Genomic DNA, 15,901 nt, shown 5'->3' with positions numbered 1-15,901 from the left:
GAATGCCACAAGTTTATGATATGCAGAACAAAAAATTACAGATTATTAAGGTGATCCATGGTATGCCGAACAAAAGTAAATTATAAACAATTAAAGCGGTCTATGTTCCGTAGAACAAAATTTAATCAGACCGTCGATCTGGTCAATGACATGCAGATCGAAAATAAAACTAAGTGATCTATGGCAGTAGTTTTCACGTAGCCGTTTTTGTTTTTAAAGAGGTCAGTGGAACAAAAGGGCGATTGGGGACCGACAGAGTATTTAGGAGCCGTTTGACATTTCATGACCAGTTAACACTTTTCCTCAGGTATTATTGGACGAAAGCTATTACGCATATTACAAATTATACTGTTTTACAAGGGTTGTATTTCTGAAATGAAATTTTGTACTATGAAAGGAATGTGACATGGAAGTTCAAACGAGACATCCGATTTGATCCGTCTGGGATAGTTTACGAGTAATTCAAGCATTCGTGTACTACATATATTCATATACATGCCATATATGGTGACAAAAGGGAATTTGGAAAGTAAGACCTTGCAACATTGACAGCTTTCATTTTTCAGAGGTTGGCAAAACTTGCCCGACAGTGTTGTTGCAATGTGATGTTGGGAGTAGTTTGTGAGTTAAACTCAGCGTGTGAATCTGGTATTTTATCGGGCGTTAGTACTACTTACTGTATGTAAACTGAATGCTGAGGATTCATTTTGTTTAAGTGAAGAAAAAAAAAAAAAAAGCCTCGCACTCGTGGTTGTAAGTACGTAACAACTTCTGTTATGTTTGCGGCGAGTTCACCTTCGTGAGGAACAGGAAGAAAATCACACCCATCATCAAGAGAGCATATAAGCAGCACTTTGGCGTCGGAGCTGTGATTTTGATAAGAAGTGGTCACCTAATATGTATTGTGCTACATGCTATTGTAAATTAATTAAGTGGTGGCAAGGGAAAAAATGTTTCATTATTTGCTGTACCGATGGTTTGGAGGGAACCAAGAGACCATTTGACAGACTTGTTATTTCTGCTTAACCAAAATTCAGGGATTCACGAACAGCAAATCAAAGAAACATATTGTTTATCAGGATCTGCCGTCAGCAAGACGACCTGTGGCACATTCTGAAGCTTTACCAGCTCCTTCAAGGCCCACAGATATAAAAGAGATGAGTGATAGTGAAGAAAGTAGCACTACAGAACTTACATCTTCTCCGGAAAAAAAAAAGAAGGGATCCCCCGTATCAAGGCACGAGTACGCCCACGCCACGTGTATTACAGCAGGATGATTTAAATGATTTAGTGCGAGACTTAGGACTCAGTAAACAGAAAGCAGAATTGTTAGGCTCCAGGTTACAGGAATATAACCTTCTCCACGAAATAACCAACATAACCTTCAGGAACAAAGAACGTGCTTTTGTGTCTTATTTTGCCAGTGATAGTTCCGTGACATTCTGCAATGATGTTCATGGATTAATGACAGCCTTGCACATAACATACGAACCTGGTGAATGGAGATTATTTTTGGATGCTTCGAATAGCTTAAAAGGTGTATTGCTGCATATCGGGAATAAATTGCCTTCAATCCCAGTTGCATATACCACTTTTACCAAAGAGAGTTATGAAATTTTCAGAAAGATATTGACAATTAAGTACAGTGAACATAAGTGGAAGTTGTGTTGTGACTTCAAGGTAATAGCATTATTATTAGGGATGCAACAAGGTTACACGAAGTATGCATGCTTTTGTGTGAATGGGATAGTCGGGAAAGAACTTCTCACTATGTGAAAAAGGAGTGGCCTAAACGCAATTGGACAGTTGGTGAAAAGAATGTGCAACGGAACAGTCTTGTAGATCCTAAAAATGTTCTTGTTCCACTCCTACATATAAAACTTGGACTTATTAAACAGCTTGTGAGGGCAATGGATCCCAATGGGCCAGCTTTTGCATATCTTGCTGACAAATTTCCACGACTGTCAGCTGCAAAAATAAGAGAGGGTGTGTTTGCAGGTCCGCAGATACGAGAACTGCAGAAAGATAGAGGTTTTGAGGCATGTCTCACAGAGGAAGAAAAGCGCACATGGATGAGTTTTACGAAAGTAACCCAAAACTTCCTTGGGAGAAGACGGTACCCTAAATACAAGGAGATGGTGGATGAAATGCTTGAAGCTTATCAGGATTTAGGGTGCAAATTGTCCCTGAAGGTGCATATCATGGATTCACATCTGGATTACTTCCCCAGTAATTGCTGCGATTTCCGATGAACACGGAGAAAGATTTCATAAAGATATATTCACCATTGAAAAACGCTATGAAGGGAAGTGAATGCCCACAACGTTAGCAGACTATTGCTGGTGTATCATTAGAGACAAGAGAGACACTCAGTACAAAAGAAAAAAGTAAACCATTATGTACAGTCGACAGCTGTTTCGCATACCTACAATTCTATGTAATATATAGTGTCAACAATATATAGTAATGCTTTACAAACACAAATATTACGTGCTGATTACTCCAAAACTATCCCTGATGCAGAAAAACTAAAATCAGATTTGAATTCAGGAGTGAAAATCCTTTCAGAATCACTAATTGTTGCCCAGAAATAGAACTTTTTTATTTTTTTTGTAGAAGTGTTATCAACTATTTTTATTTATTTATTTTTTTTACAAATTATTTATTATTTTCCCATCAACAGTTAAAGATTTAATGATTCTCAGGAATGGTCACTTAATAATAAACCTAAACTTTTGCTGCATTTATATCCTGAGTTTTATATTAATTTTGTAATGAGCGCTTGTTTTAAAAAAAATTTAAAAAAATGAATTTTTCGCGGGACAGAATGTAACAGAAAAGACGGCTAATGTAAGACAAATTATAGGAAGAAAATTTCTTATCACTATAACTAACTCTATGGCCTATGGAACCTTGAAGTTGAAAGCCGTTTTCACAAAAGTTCTCCATTGACTTCTGTCCTTAGCCAATTGAATTTAGTGTTTACTTTGAATTCCCATTTATGTGAGATCCATCTTAATATTGTCCTCCCATCTGCGCCTAGGTTTTCCTAATAGCCGTTTTCCGATTGGTCTTCCGGTTAAAACTTTGAAAGTGTTCCTACTTTCTTCCATTCTGGCTACATGACTTGCCCACCTAAGCCTCCTAGACTTGATGACCCTAACAACGTTTGCCAAACAGTATCAATTATGCAGTTCCTCGTTATGAAGTTTCTGCCATTCCCATTCATCTTTGGCTCGAATATTTGTCTTTTCTTGTTCTTAATATGTTCAGTGTACTTTCTTGTCTCTCAGTAAGCGACCATGTTTCGCATTCATACAGGACCAGTAGTCGAAGTGAAACGATATGCGGTGGTATACCATAACGCCTATGGTTTTTCAGTGATTAAGGATACCACCTGTGGTTTTTCAGTAATCAAGACATACCGTCACGGGAGAGTAAATGTTAAATGCCTTTAATAAATCCATTTTTATACACAATAACTGACGAATAGCTTTGGATGTAAAAATATTTTATTTCTTATGTAGAATCAATTTCCAAGTTAACAACACCGATATTTTTGTTATCTTTTTCCTACCGTTTATTTTAAATGAGGTGTCTTCAAATAAGTTCTAGTTTATATTTTGGTGTGCGTTATTGAATTGTTTCTTTCGTATGAATGTGTGTGTGTGTCCTTGTCTTAATTCATATAAATGTCGTGTTTTGAGCATGAGCGGATTTAGGGGTTCTCTGCTGTAGGGGCGATTCTTCCAGGGTTTTGGAATATTCCTCAGTCTAGTGGGGGTCCGGGAGCTTTCCCGCAGGAAATTGTTAATATAAAAACTTGATTTTTAAGCATTTTCGTGTATAATTCTCTATAATACAACATAAGGGGATATTTTTTAATTTTTTTAGAAAGCTTTTGGGAGGAGTTTAAGAGTAAGGGACCGTAACCCCTCCCCCGTAACTAAAGAGAAGTTCTGCAGTGGTTTTCAGTCATTATATAAACATAAATGCAATCTCTTATGCAACATGGCCTCACTGTTTTTCAACATTTAGATAGCCGGTATGTCGAGTCAAAATCGTAATAAAACATACCGCCTCTGCTTTCTTTAACACTCCGAACACGGTACAGGACAACAGATATAATTATCGTTTCGTATATTTTAAGCTGCTCACTATATTATACATTATATGTACATATTCTTCAAAGGTGATGTTAATAATTGAAGCATCTTTCTCATTCTTAAACTGCTTCGTCCAATTCCGCTACGTTGTCTTGTGCATGAGTGGGTTGGGTTAAGATGACGGGGGCGCTCAGGACAATGGCATTTACCCAAGGGGGAGGGCGCTAGACTCAAAAAAGTTGAGAATTATTAACTATATGGTGCACATAACAAAAAGAAATTAAACGATTGAGGCCATCTATGATAATGAATATTCAAACTCCAACTTTAAAGGTTCGATTCCCGGCGTGGGCACGTGTGGTAGGACTTCAGGTCAATAACGCGCCCTCTCAAATACATCCTAGGTATTCACAGGGACATTAAACTGAAAACAAACAAACAAAATTCCCGTTTATAAATCCTTCCTGCTTTCAGATTCAACAACTAGCAAGTACATATACTAACTCCTCCCTCATAAGTCAGAAGGATTTAAACACCCACACAGAAGTCATGAAAATAGGATCTTCTCTCAGAAAGTTTCAAGTTAATAAACTTGAACTGGAAATTACAGCTCCTGTCTGTTATGTCAAGGACTTTCGGAAGAAAAGGAAACTTCACGTCACAGATTAAATAAACATCCTCTTCATACACAGACTAGCAAAGAAGTAGTTGGGAACACTGCCGAGAAAAAAGACCAAAAGAAAACGAAGACGGAAGAGCGGGGAATAGAAATGAAAGGGAAGGATGAGAAGGGAGTGATGAGGTAAAAGATTTTCAATATGAATCCTCTTAAATCCAAACTCAGTTATGGCTTTCTGACGCATTCACCCACACGGGGAAAGACATCACTTCACAATGCTCCCTACTTATTCTCAAACTCGATTCTGTTGCTCCCATGCAATGGGCGAGGAATGGTTATCTACAGAGACACAAGCTTACTACCAAATACTCTACTTTAATCAGCAAACTTCTCCCATTCCATTAGCAGCAATAGCACGAAACAAATGCGATCTACCGTATACAGACGAAAATACATGTTAACGAAAAAAAAGTTCCCCATCCCAATACTTTGTCATCTTCCTTGCAAGTAGATTGCCCCACACGTTTTACCAAATGATTTTCGTACTTTCACAAGAGGAAATGAGATTACATTTACAACACGATTTCATTAGCACAAAAGACATTTGTTAGCAAACGTAGACCATATGTTAAGTATTCAGCATAAATCATTTCTCTGCTATTTAATGATGGTTCGTGCATCTACAATGCATGAAACCCAATTTCCTAAACGAAAATAAGTAATCTTTTCCGATTACAAACTTGTAAATGCGATATTCTGTATTGAGCTATTTCTGTAGAAGATTTGCATGGAGGAAACAAGTATAATGCATTCATCTCTGCCAAGGTCAGCAGTATCCATCATTTGAATCCAGACTATGAAAGTTTGCAATAGACAACGACATCCCCGTGTAATTTCTATGGATTGTATATTTCCTCCCATTCTCTTTCTTTCATGAATTCTTCCATCAGTTAATTATACTGCTTGATTAATTTGTATTTTACGTCCTCTGTTAGCAGCGAAACTCTACGGGCAAGATCTACAGTAAAGTGAGATCTGAACCACAGAAATGCATTCGATGCTCAGATTGCTCACACCAGGTATCGAACTGGGAACCTCTTGCACCAAAAGCAAACGCGCTGGCCACGAAACTACGGAGATGGGCTATAGAGTGTCCAGGTTCAAGTTTAAAATGTCTGCTTCTCATGTAGCCTTGTTGCTAGTTACGGATGATGGATACAAAAGCAAAATCCGTCGAAGGTTGGCAATTAAATAATGCAATCACTTCCAATTAAATGCTGTGAGAATCAGTTTGCTGTTCCCTTTCCCAATAAATGACACAGAGGGTGAGGAAATTGCAGGTAACATGGCATTCATAAAAGACATTGGTGACAGCCGCACAAAAAACATCGGTAACGTAATCGATGGTTTTACAGCCATAATCTACTGCAAGGACTTGTTTACTCTACTCTCACCGTATTCCTCCGTCTCCTTTACCCACAGTATTTCTCTCAGTGGCGTCGTTTGAGGAGGGTAGGGGTACGTATGTCTAAGTTCGAGATGTTTCATCACATTTTCCGAAGTAAGTTTTTCCGTTTGCATCGCAATTCTACGATTTTGTGCGGCAAACTACGATTCGATAAAGCTTTAGAAAAAAAAAAAAAAATATATATATATATATACGACAAGCATTCGAAGAAGTTCAAAGAATGATTATGTAGTTTTCGCATTTGTAATGCAATAACACTGAATCTTGTATTGTACAGTCCTTAGGTTTCTTAACTATAAATTTAACAAATTTGTACAGGTTATAACAGGCAGTGTAGGACGAGTAGTGTAGCTGAACGTAGAAGTATGTAGTGATCAGTTGGCGCAGAGTCGCAGTTCGAGCAACATGTAAACATCAAGTTCATGTAAAAATTGAGGAAATCTGCTTTAAAGACCTAATTTGATAGCATTATAAACAGTTTACAGTAACAGGGGGCGCGGTGGCTCAGTGGTAGAGCGTTCACCTCCGGTGCTAGGGGTCCCTGGTTCGATCCCAGCTCGCGCCGTGTGGACTTTGTGGTGGACAAACACCGTGCTCGTGGGTTTTCTCGGGGTTCTCCCGTTTCCTCACACTTTCTTCATTCCACCATTTCATTCGTTACTCACCATCACCGTCTCCTTTAGTCTAACCGGCATAACTGTGGGACGTAAAACTTAAAGATTTCATTTCATTTTTTTTACAGTAACAATGCATTAAGAGTCTGTCTTACTAAAAAATAATACAAAATTTCCCATTTTTCTTTTTGCTTATTTATTCATAAGTGAAAGGAGATAATAAAATGCAACTTACCACAATCGTAGATAATGTTATTCTACAACAGAAAATATGAACCTGAAGAATTTTCAGTGTTGCCATCCATAGAATTTACAGTATTGCCAGGATGACAATTCCCCTAAAATCTAAGTTAAGGCAGCGACTAGGGGAACGAACTCCACTGCATTTGATTATGTATAATCTTCTTTTGGTTTGTTGTGAACTACTTTTTAAATAAAAGTTGTATTTAGTTTGTAATAAACAAAATAGTTTTAACATACAGCCATTAAAATTAAATAATAATGTTATTTAAAAAGTTGTTCCCAGCAAACCAAAACAACATGATATGTAATCAAATGCAGTTGAGTTCGTTCCTCTAGTCGCTGTTTTAACTTAGATTTTAGGGGAATTATTATTCTGGCAGAACTGTAATTTCTATGGATGGCAACACTGAAAATTCTTCAGACCATATTTTCTGTTGTAGAATAACATTATCTATGATTGTGGTAAGTTGTATTTTATTATCTCCTCACACTTATGAATAAGCAAGTAAAAGACAAATGATAAATTTTGTATTATTTTTAGTAAGGCAGGCGGAAAGTAAACACCGATATCCATTTCGCCACCATAGACGAGATCAAAACCAACGCGACGACTGAATTTTGGAAGATGAAAAAAATAAAAGACTCTCGTCGGTGTTTCAAACAATGCCGGAGCGGTGGCGCACGTGTTTGTGTTACGAAGATGCCTATTTTGAAGGTCATTAAGAAAATGTGTACTTATGTTGTGGGAATAAAGATCTATAACAACATTCCGGAAACTTCTTGACTACTTGTCGTATATCAGTTTCTTTTTTCTAAAGCGGTATCCTGTTACAGTTTACTACACGAAACCGTGGAATCGTGATGCAAAAAACTACTTCGCAAAATGTGATGAACCAATAATCATATATACACACTTGGAACTCAGGTGGGCCGCGGTGGCTCAGTGGTAGAGCGTTCGCCTTTGGTGCTTGGGGTCCCGGGTTCGATCCCAGTCCCCACTAAGTGAACTTGGTGGTGGAAAAACACCGTGCGCGTGGGTTTCCTCGGGGTTCTCCCACTTTCTTCATTCCACCATTTCATTCCTTTCTCATCATCAGCGTCTCCTTTAGCCTTGCAGACATAATCGTGGGACGTAAAACAAAACAATTTTTCATTTTTTTCGAACTCAGGTGTATATACCTCAAATGACGCCACTAAGAGAAACACTATGGACAAAGGGGAGGAGGAAGATAAGGTGAGAATAGAATAAACACGTTCTGGTAGCAGATCGATGAATAGTATGGCTGTAAAACTATCGATTACATTATCGATGCTTCTGTGCGAGTGTTACCACTGTTTTTGCAATGCTATGAGCAATTGCTACAAGAAAACAGTATTATAGAACATAAATATTACCTCGAATTAAATGAAGTACTGTACTTTCAGAGAAATGACCACTTGAAAACAGTTTCATCTTAGCATTGTATTCCACAAAAAGATTACTATTTTTCATCCTGATCATTATATTAATCTCAACATTACTGCGGGTAGTCTACAAAACAAGGATAGCCATAATTACTCCCATAAGAATACAAAGAGAACCGATTTTTCATTGTTCATCCAAATTTTGGGAACAACTACATAGATGACGCCCGTCAATGAACTCGATCCCTAAGTTTTGATCCTCTACATCCTGGGCAAAACTACTGGTGGGCACAAAAACAGTTTTTTGTTTATTTTCGGTTCTTAGCAAACCAAAACCAGTTTTGAGAATTTTCAAAAAACCGGTTTTCTCCAAAACCGGTTCGGTTTTCGCCGAAATTGGTTTCGGTTTTCTCCAAAACCGGTTCCGTTTTTTTCCAAAATTGGTTCTATTTCTGCCCAGAATAGTGTTTCGTTGTTCTCCAGAAACTGATTCCGTTTCCACAGAAATAGTTCTATGTGTTTTCCAAAAGTTTTCACCGAAGCCAGTTTCCGTGAAAACCGAATCGGTTTTAGAGAAAACCGAAATGTTTTTTTTCGGATTTCGGTTTATCTAGAAACCGGTTTCCGGTTTTTCTAAAAACCGGTTTTGCCCATTCCTAGGCAAAACTAGTGGTGATTCATCAAATGATTTTTAAGATTTTATGTCTCCCTGATGGACAGACATAGTAACTATATGACGGAGGTTTTGGTAAACCAAACTCTTTAAAAAAAATATTTCTTTTATACAGGTTAGTGCCGCTGATAAATGTACCAGTGAACTGTCATTTCTCTTATCCATACACACTTATTACTAATGTGTTTGAAAAAAGCCAGAAAACCAATAACGCCAACATTATATTGGAAGATATGTCTATAGCACACGGAAAATACTAAATAGTGGCTATGATTTGAGCCATCGCTTTAAACTCTCTTTCTCTTTCTCTCTCTCTCTCTCTCTCTCTCTCTCTCTGTCGAACTTCAAAAAAGAAGTTTGAAAACACAAAATGTCATCCACTTTAAACTTCCCACGATCAGTGTCTGAGTGGTACCGGCGCGGCGACGTCTTGAGAAAGTCCTAACACTTTACAACGTTCTGTCTTTGTGATGCCTGTCATCTCGAACGTAGAAAGCCATTTCATCTTAAAGTAAGTAACATCGACATAGTTGCCAACTCATGTTACTACTTTAAAGGCTTCTACACAGATACATTAATTCAATACTCATTCACAAGAAAAAGAATTGCCAGCATTTATACCAGACATAGTTAAAATGAAATTAAATTTCGGATTGTCCAACGGATATATCCTTTAAGCTAAAGGAAACGGATTATTCAGGAAGGTTAATGATTAGGACAGAGTTGGTGGAATAAGAAAGTGGGAAGAAATGGGAGAACCCCGAGAAAAAACGCGACGTTGTCCATCACAAACTTACCTAGCCAGGGAACGAACCAGTGGTTCCTAGAACCAAAGATTAGTGTTTTACCACTGAGACACCGTGCACGTGACAGAAATATCGTATGTAAAAGCAAGTATCGAAGGCGTCATACAATTCTGAAGCGGCTTCACAATAACTACATACAAAGACAGTTTCAGTTGAATTGATTTAATTTGCAATACATCTGGTTACAAGTTCAATAAACTGCTACAAGTACCAAATTTCGCATAAAAACGCGATTAACAGTTTGAGTCTCACTTTAATTAGCAGTAGGTTCGTCCACCATGACTTCGTAGCTGATAGTGATGATAAACAAGAACATGAAGTTAAACTAATCGGTCTATAAGATGAACACGACTACTTACTAATTAGTCAATAACTACCTGAAATACCCCTTTCTTGCATGGAAAGAATATGTTTATCGAAAGTATTTGAACCCCTTCCCCCTTAGGATACCATTTCAATAAAAGTATAATGATAAAAATCCATAATGTTACCCCTTTCCTACCGCCGACCCTTCACCCCCCCCCCTCCCCATGCCGCTGCGAGTCAAACTTGCACTTGAGTGGGATTGGAAATTCCACTATTCATCTCAGAGACCCATAAAACTATGGATTGGTTCGTAATATCGGTCGTTTTAGGTTGTTTTTGAATGTCACCCCTTTTCACCTCACATATCCGTGTCAATGGGGGATAAATTTAGAGTTGAACGGCATCGATGATCTCACTATTCATCTCAGCGACCTCGAAAATTATGTATTCGATACTACTAATATCTAGGCCATTTTTATTATTTTTACAAGTTCCCTGTTTTCCACTCTTCCACAGGGGCGCTAGGGAGGGGGCCTCCATTGGAGGCTCAACTTAGATTTAAACGACATTGGAACTGTTACCAATCAATTTAGAGACCTCGAAAACCGTTGATTGGGCGCTAATATCGGTTGTTCTTTTTATTATTATTATTATTTATTTATTTATTTATTTATTTATTTATTTTTACATGCCACCACTCCCCTTTCATCCAATGCCGAAAACTATCAATGTAATAGAAAAGATCCTTGGGAGGCGCAAGGTTGATAGTTGTCCAATATAATTTTTAATTGGTTCGATAGTTATTGCGTGATGATGTCATATAAAATTCACACTTGCTTTTATATGCAGGGTGTTTCAGATAAAACGTCCATGCTTATAAATAATCCACGGCTGAAGATAAAAAGACGAAACAAAGAGTGAGATAGGGAAATTGCATAGAGCGTATTGAACGAAGGGTACGATTTTTTCAAGGGTATTCTATCATGGGACACTGAGAGTGGTTCGAAGTTTTGAATTGGGAGATATCTTATTTAATTATGTCGTTGAAAATACACAAAAACATACAATTTCGTTGGATTATTTTTTTTAGGGGGGGGGGGCGCCGTTTAGGAAATGCTCACCATTCAAATGTCAGATCTTGCACAGTAGCTGTTAATATACAACTGATATAGGGAAATGACTGCAAAACCAAAACATATATCATTACAAAATTCAGACGATCACGCAAAGGTGTTCAGTGTACAACTGAATTTTGCAAAGTAAAATCAGAAATCGCGTGGTATGATGTATAGTAAAGTATCGAAAGTGCCCTAAGTACATACAGACTAGTGAAACGAGTGCAGAAGAGAAAAATAATAGTACTGGCATGGACAGCACACAGATGTCTCCATTAACCATTTGCATCATACAAGATCATATGGGACCATATCCAAAAATGGGATGGATCGAAATTCTCTCCAAGTTAACTTTTTATCCTTTGTTACTGTTGTTCATGTCATTAATAAATAAATGGTGAAGCTTGAAAGTAGCACTTTTACTTTGAGACAATCGTAAAACTAAGCAGTAACAATTCAACGAAATCAAGGTACTAACTAATTTTGAAAAAAAGAAAAAAAATCCCTCTTAAAATATTCGATTGATCTCCAGTGCCCCTGGTAAAAGGTCTTGTGAGACAAACAGCGCCTCCATTTAACGCATCAAGTAGTATTTCCCTTTCTCACTTTTCGTTTCGTCCATCTATCTTCAGGACTTTCTGATTTATAAGCACTGGATATATTGACTGACTGAGCAAGAATTCACATTTAAATTGTGGCCATTTGATAAACCGTGCTCTATAGGAAAAAAAAAAAACATACCTATAAAAGGTCCTTTTTAAAATCATGTTCTTTTCAATGATATATCAAATGGAATACCCTTCTGTTTAAATTTTTCCATAGCGCAGCTTGATAGAGGCTCTGTAGAAAGAACAGTTTCCACAATTCAATGACTCTGATATTTTCGTATCACGTTTTGTTTTATCGTTTTATCTGTAGGGATGGACACGAGTCGAGCTAGAACTCGACTCGACTCGACTCAAAACTCGAAGCGAATTCGAGTTGAGTTTCGAGTCGAGTTTTATAAATGGCTCGCTTGTTTAGCTCGTTTTAATTCGTTTTGAAATCATTGCCTGATTAGACTGGAAAGTGAAAGCTATGAAAAATGTAAGCAGTGTTTCTTTCAGAAACAATGTTCAGGGGGGGGGGGCAAACTTGATATTCCTGGGGGCACTACTGATACTATTCTATTTATTATTATATTATAGACGTATTATTTTGGTCTTCTCCGGGGGGCACTCTCAGAGCTCCGAGGGAGCAGTACCCCCCCCCCAAAAAAAAAGCTCTGGATGAAACACTGAATGTAAGCAGTAATATGGAATATTTTTAGTGTTGCTCACGAGATGGGACACTGCTCGCATCTCGTCTCGTCTCGATTAATAAGACGGCAATGATTTTTTATAACGAGTCAGCCTCAAATGTCGTAAGCACCAATATAAGTATATACTGTAGTTACCACCAAGGCTGAGACCTGCACGGTTGAAGTTTTGAGCCCAAGAAGCCCGGTTCAACTAAGCGAACATCTCGAGCCGGCTCGTTGAGATGAGGCAGCGACTCGAGCCGGCTCGGTTGGGTGAGCTGTTGGCTCAGCTCAATAGTGAATGAGCTGTGAGCTTTTGCCGTTGACAATCCCAAGCCCGGGCCGAGCAGTTTTGAACATGTTTGGCCAGAGGGCCATCTAACTTTCAACAACTTTTGGCTCGAGCCGGATACTTGCTCCTCCGGAACTCAGACCCAGTACCTCGTGAACGAGTCTTAAACTTCACGACTACCGAGGTCAGCAGTCAACTAGTTTTTAGTATTCAGATATAAACTGCCTAACTTTCATGTTTATACGCGGTATTGTTATAATAATAATAATAATTATTATTATTATTATTATTTGTTGTATTGTAGTAAGTATCATTGATAATAATTATATTGTCTATGTAGGATACTTGAAGAAAGTACTCGAAACTACACAGAATTTAGCTCGATTTGGCTCGTTTTGGCTCGACTCGACTCGAAACCAGGGGCGGATTCAGGACGGACTTCTTGGGGGGGGGGGGACTTCTAAGTAATGCTGCTACTTAGAGCTAATTTTAAGAGCTCCAAATTCTGGGATTAGTTTTTTTTATTTATATATAAAATAGGAAAGTTTCCCCTTCTGGGGGGCGAGCGCCCCGATCGCCCCCCTCGATCCACTCCTGCTTGAAAATAGAGCCAATTTCGAATCGAGTTCCGAGTCGAGCTGGAGGAAATTTTTCGATCTTCAATGAAAACTCGCTCATGCCCATCCCTATTCATCTGCTGTGCAACGGTGATCATTTCATAAAAGGTTTTCCACACGATTTTTTTCTACAAAGTTATTTGATTTTTCGTAATCTTTGCGATGATATATCAAATTATAAACCTTCCTTTTTAAATCCTTCGTGTCCCATGATAGAGGGCCCTGTGGGAAAAACAGTATCCTCCCTTTAATGTGACCTATGGCATTACCCTATCTCACATTTCGTTTCATCTTTTTATCTTCAATCAGTTATGACTTACAAGTAATTGATGTTTAATCTGACTGACCAAGAATTCAAATTCAAATATAGTCTATTTCATAAACGATGCTAAACATAAAAACGTTTCTACAAATGTTGTTTGATTTTTCACAATCTTTTCAATTATATATTCAATGACATACCTTCCACTTTAAAATTTTCGAATGACCCCAGTGGCCCATGATAGAGAAGCCCTACTGGAAAAACAGTACCCTCTACTTAATACATCCTATGATTTATTAAGCACTGTACATTTTTATCTGAAACACCATGTGTATAAATAATTTACTTGCGACGAGAGGATATGAAGACGAATATCCACCGCTGGCCAGTAATTGATTCCACCGAAATACACAGTTAATTCATTTTAACAATATTGTGCGGTGGTTCTAAAACTTGCTAAGGCACTGGAATTTTTAGTATAAGTAATAAACATATTATCTACAGAAGCTTTATAAATACAAATGCATGGCAATATTACATATTTCGATTTGCATAGCATACTACATAACTTTAATGTTAGTTAAATGTCGAATTCTAAATTACAACACTGAAATTGTAAAGTGATCCCTTCTAGCGAAACGGGAATTTCAGAAGTTTTTCTCCGGATACAGACGCTGAAATCATTTGATCCCGAGCTGATGATAAAGCGCGATTTACTTGATTCTTTTAAACAAGCAGGCGTCTGAGAAAACACTGGTTACTGAAGCAGTGCTTCACTTGCTTTGATTAAATGCACGCCACTACATTCTGACACTGTGTTTATTTCCTATATAATGCAGAAAATCTGCTCTGACACTTAATGAGCTAAGTTGTCTCCATTTTGTACAGTCAGCGACAAAAGTTCTTCCGTTTTATGAAATTAGTTTCGTAAGTAAGTTCAGAATGGAAGGACAATTCGGGTATAGTATTCAGTAAATTAAAAACAATGTAATTTTCTGTACGTTCCAGCCATACCACCGTTATTCCCAAAATAAATTTTACCAAACGGAAAGAACTACCAAGCGGCATAGCACTTTTTACGCAAAAAAAAAGTGTAGATGTGAAAGCTGTCATCCTGCCTTTTTTTTTTTTTTTCAGTTAGGTAGGAGCTTGACATAAGAGAAAGTAAACTCCAGACTTAACGAAGGTGGGAGCAAGCCCATATGCTCACCACAGATTATTTAACTAAAAGCTGGTCATAGTCCTTTGTGGGTTGTAGATCCAGGGAGTTTAATTTTAAAAATTACTCTCCAACAAATTGTATGTTTAGAGCAGTGGTTCTCAACCGATGTGTTGCGACATACTGGTGTGTCACGCAGTCCCCTAAGATGTGTCACGAAATTTTAGAATTTAAAAATCTTGAAGAATGTAATAATAATTAGTTAAAATCGAGGCAGACTGTACCAGTCAGCATCTCCAGTGGCAGCAATAATGCTCAACACTAGAGTCATTATAAAAACTAATGGGTTTCACTATAATAATAATAATAATAATAATAATAATAATAATAATAATAATAATAATAATAATAATAATAATAATAATAATAATAATAATAATAATAAAAGTATCAAACATGTGTGCCCTAGACGTTCAATAAAGTGTGACGTCAGTCCAAAAGGTTGAGAACCTCTTGTTTAGAAACTAAAAACTGCATCAAGAAATGTTAGCTTATCCATTTGAAATGGTTCTATCTCCATTCACAGCCAAAACATGTGACAAATAAGAAAAATCGAGATAAGCATGGCGTCGTATTTCGTAAGTCAAACACGATTTGTATCATTTAAAAGAAAAGAATAAAAATTAAAAAAAAAAAAAACTAACAACCATGTGGGTGTAACAACAATTGAGAAAGTGCTTAGGTTGACAACGTCATAAGTGATACTAGATACCAGTTCTACTAACATGGACCTTGGAAGTTTCCATTTTTAAAATGCTGATGAGGCATAGTTTGTTAGAAAGTGTCATACTGTTTTAGTCAATTATAACATGTTTGGTGGACTCGCTGAGGTCACACTGTCGTACATCTCGAGGAGCGTATACAATACAACGTACGTC

The 15,901-nt window shown here is 37.5% G+C and overlaps 1 protein-coding gene and 1 non-coding gene across 4 annotated transcripts in view; one reads left to right on the top strand and one right to left on the bottom strand.

The window, feature by feature from the left end:
* Ptpmeg (protein tyrosine phosphatase Meg) overlaps nt 1-15,901 on the bottom strand; it is a 530,463-nt gene that overhangs the window by 316,336 nt on the left and 198,226 nt on the right. The window lies entirely within an intron of this gene.
* Nucleotides 6,687-6,758, top strand: TRNAR-CCG (transfer RNA arginine (anticodon CCG)). Its single transcript has one exon. It is a non-coding gene; the product is annotated as a tRNA-Arg (tRNA).

Source organism: Thermobia domestica, chromosome 15 (assembly GCF_964235325.1).
Source record: "Thermobia domestica chromosome 15, izTheDome1.hap1.1, whole genome shotgun sequence".
Taxonomy (NCBI): Eukaryota; Metazoa; Arthropoda; class Insecta; order Zygentoma; family Lepismatidae; genus Thermobia; species Thermobia domestica.
Note: the sequence above shows the minus strand (reverse complement) of the source record. Positions and strands in the feature narration are given on the sequence as shown.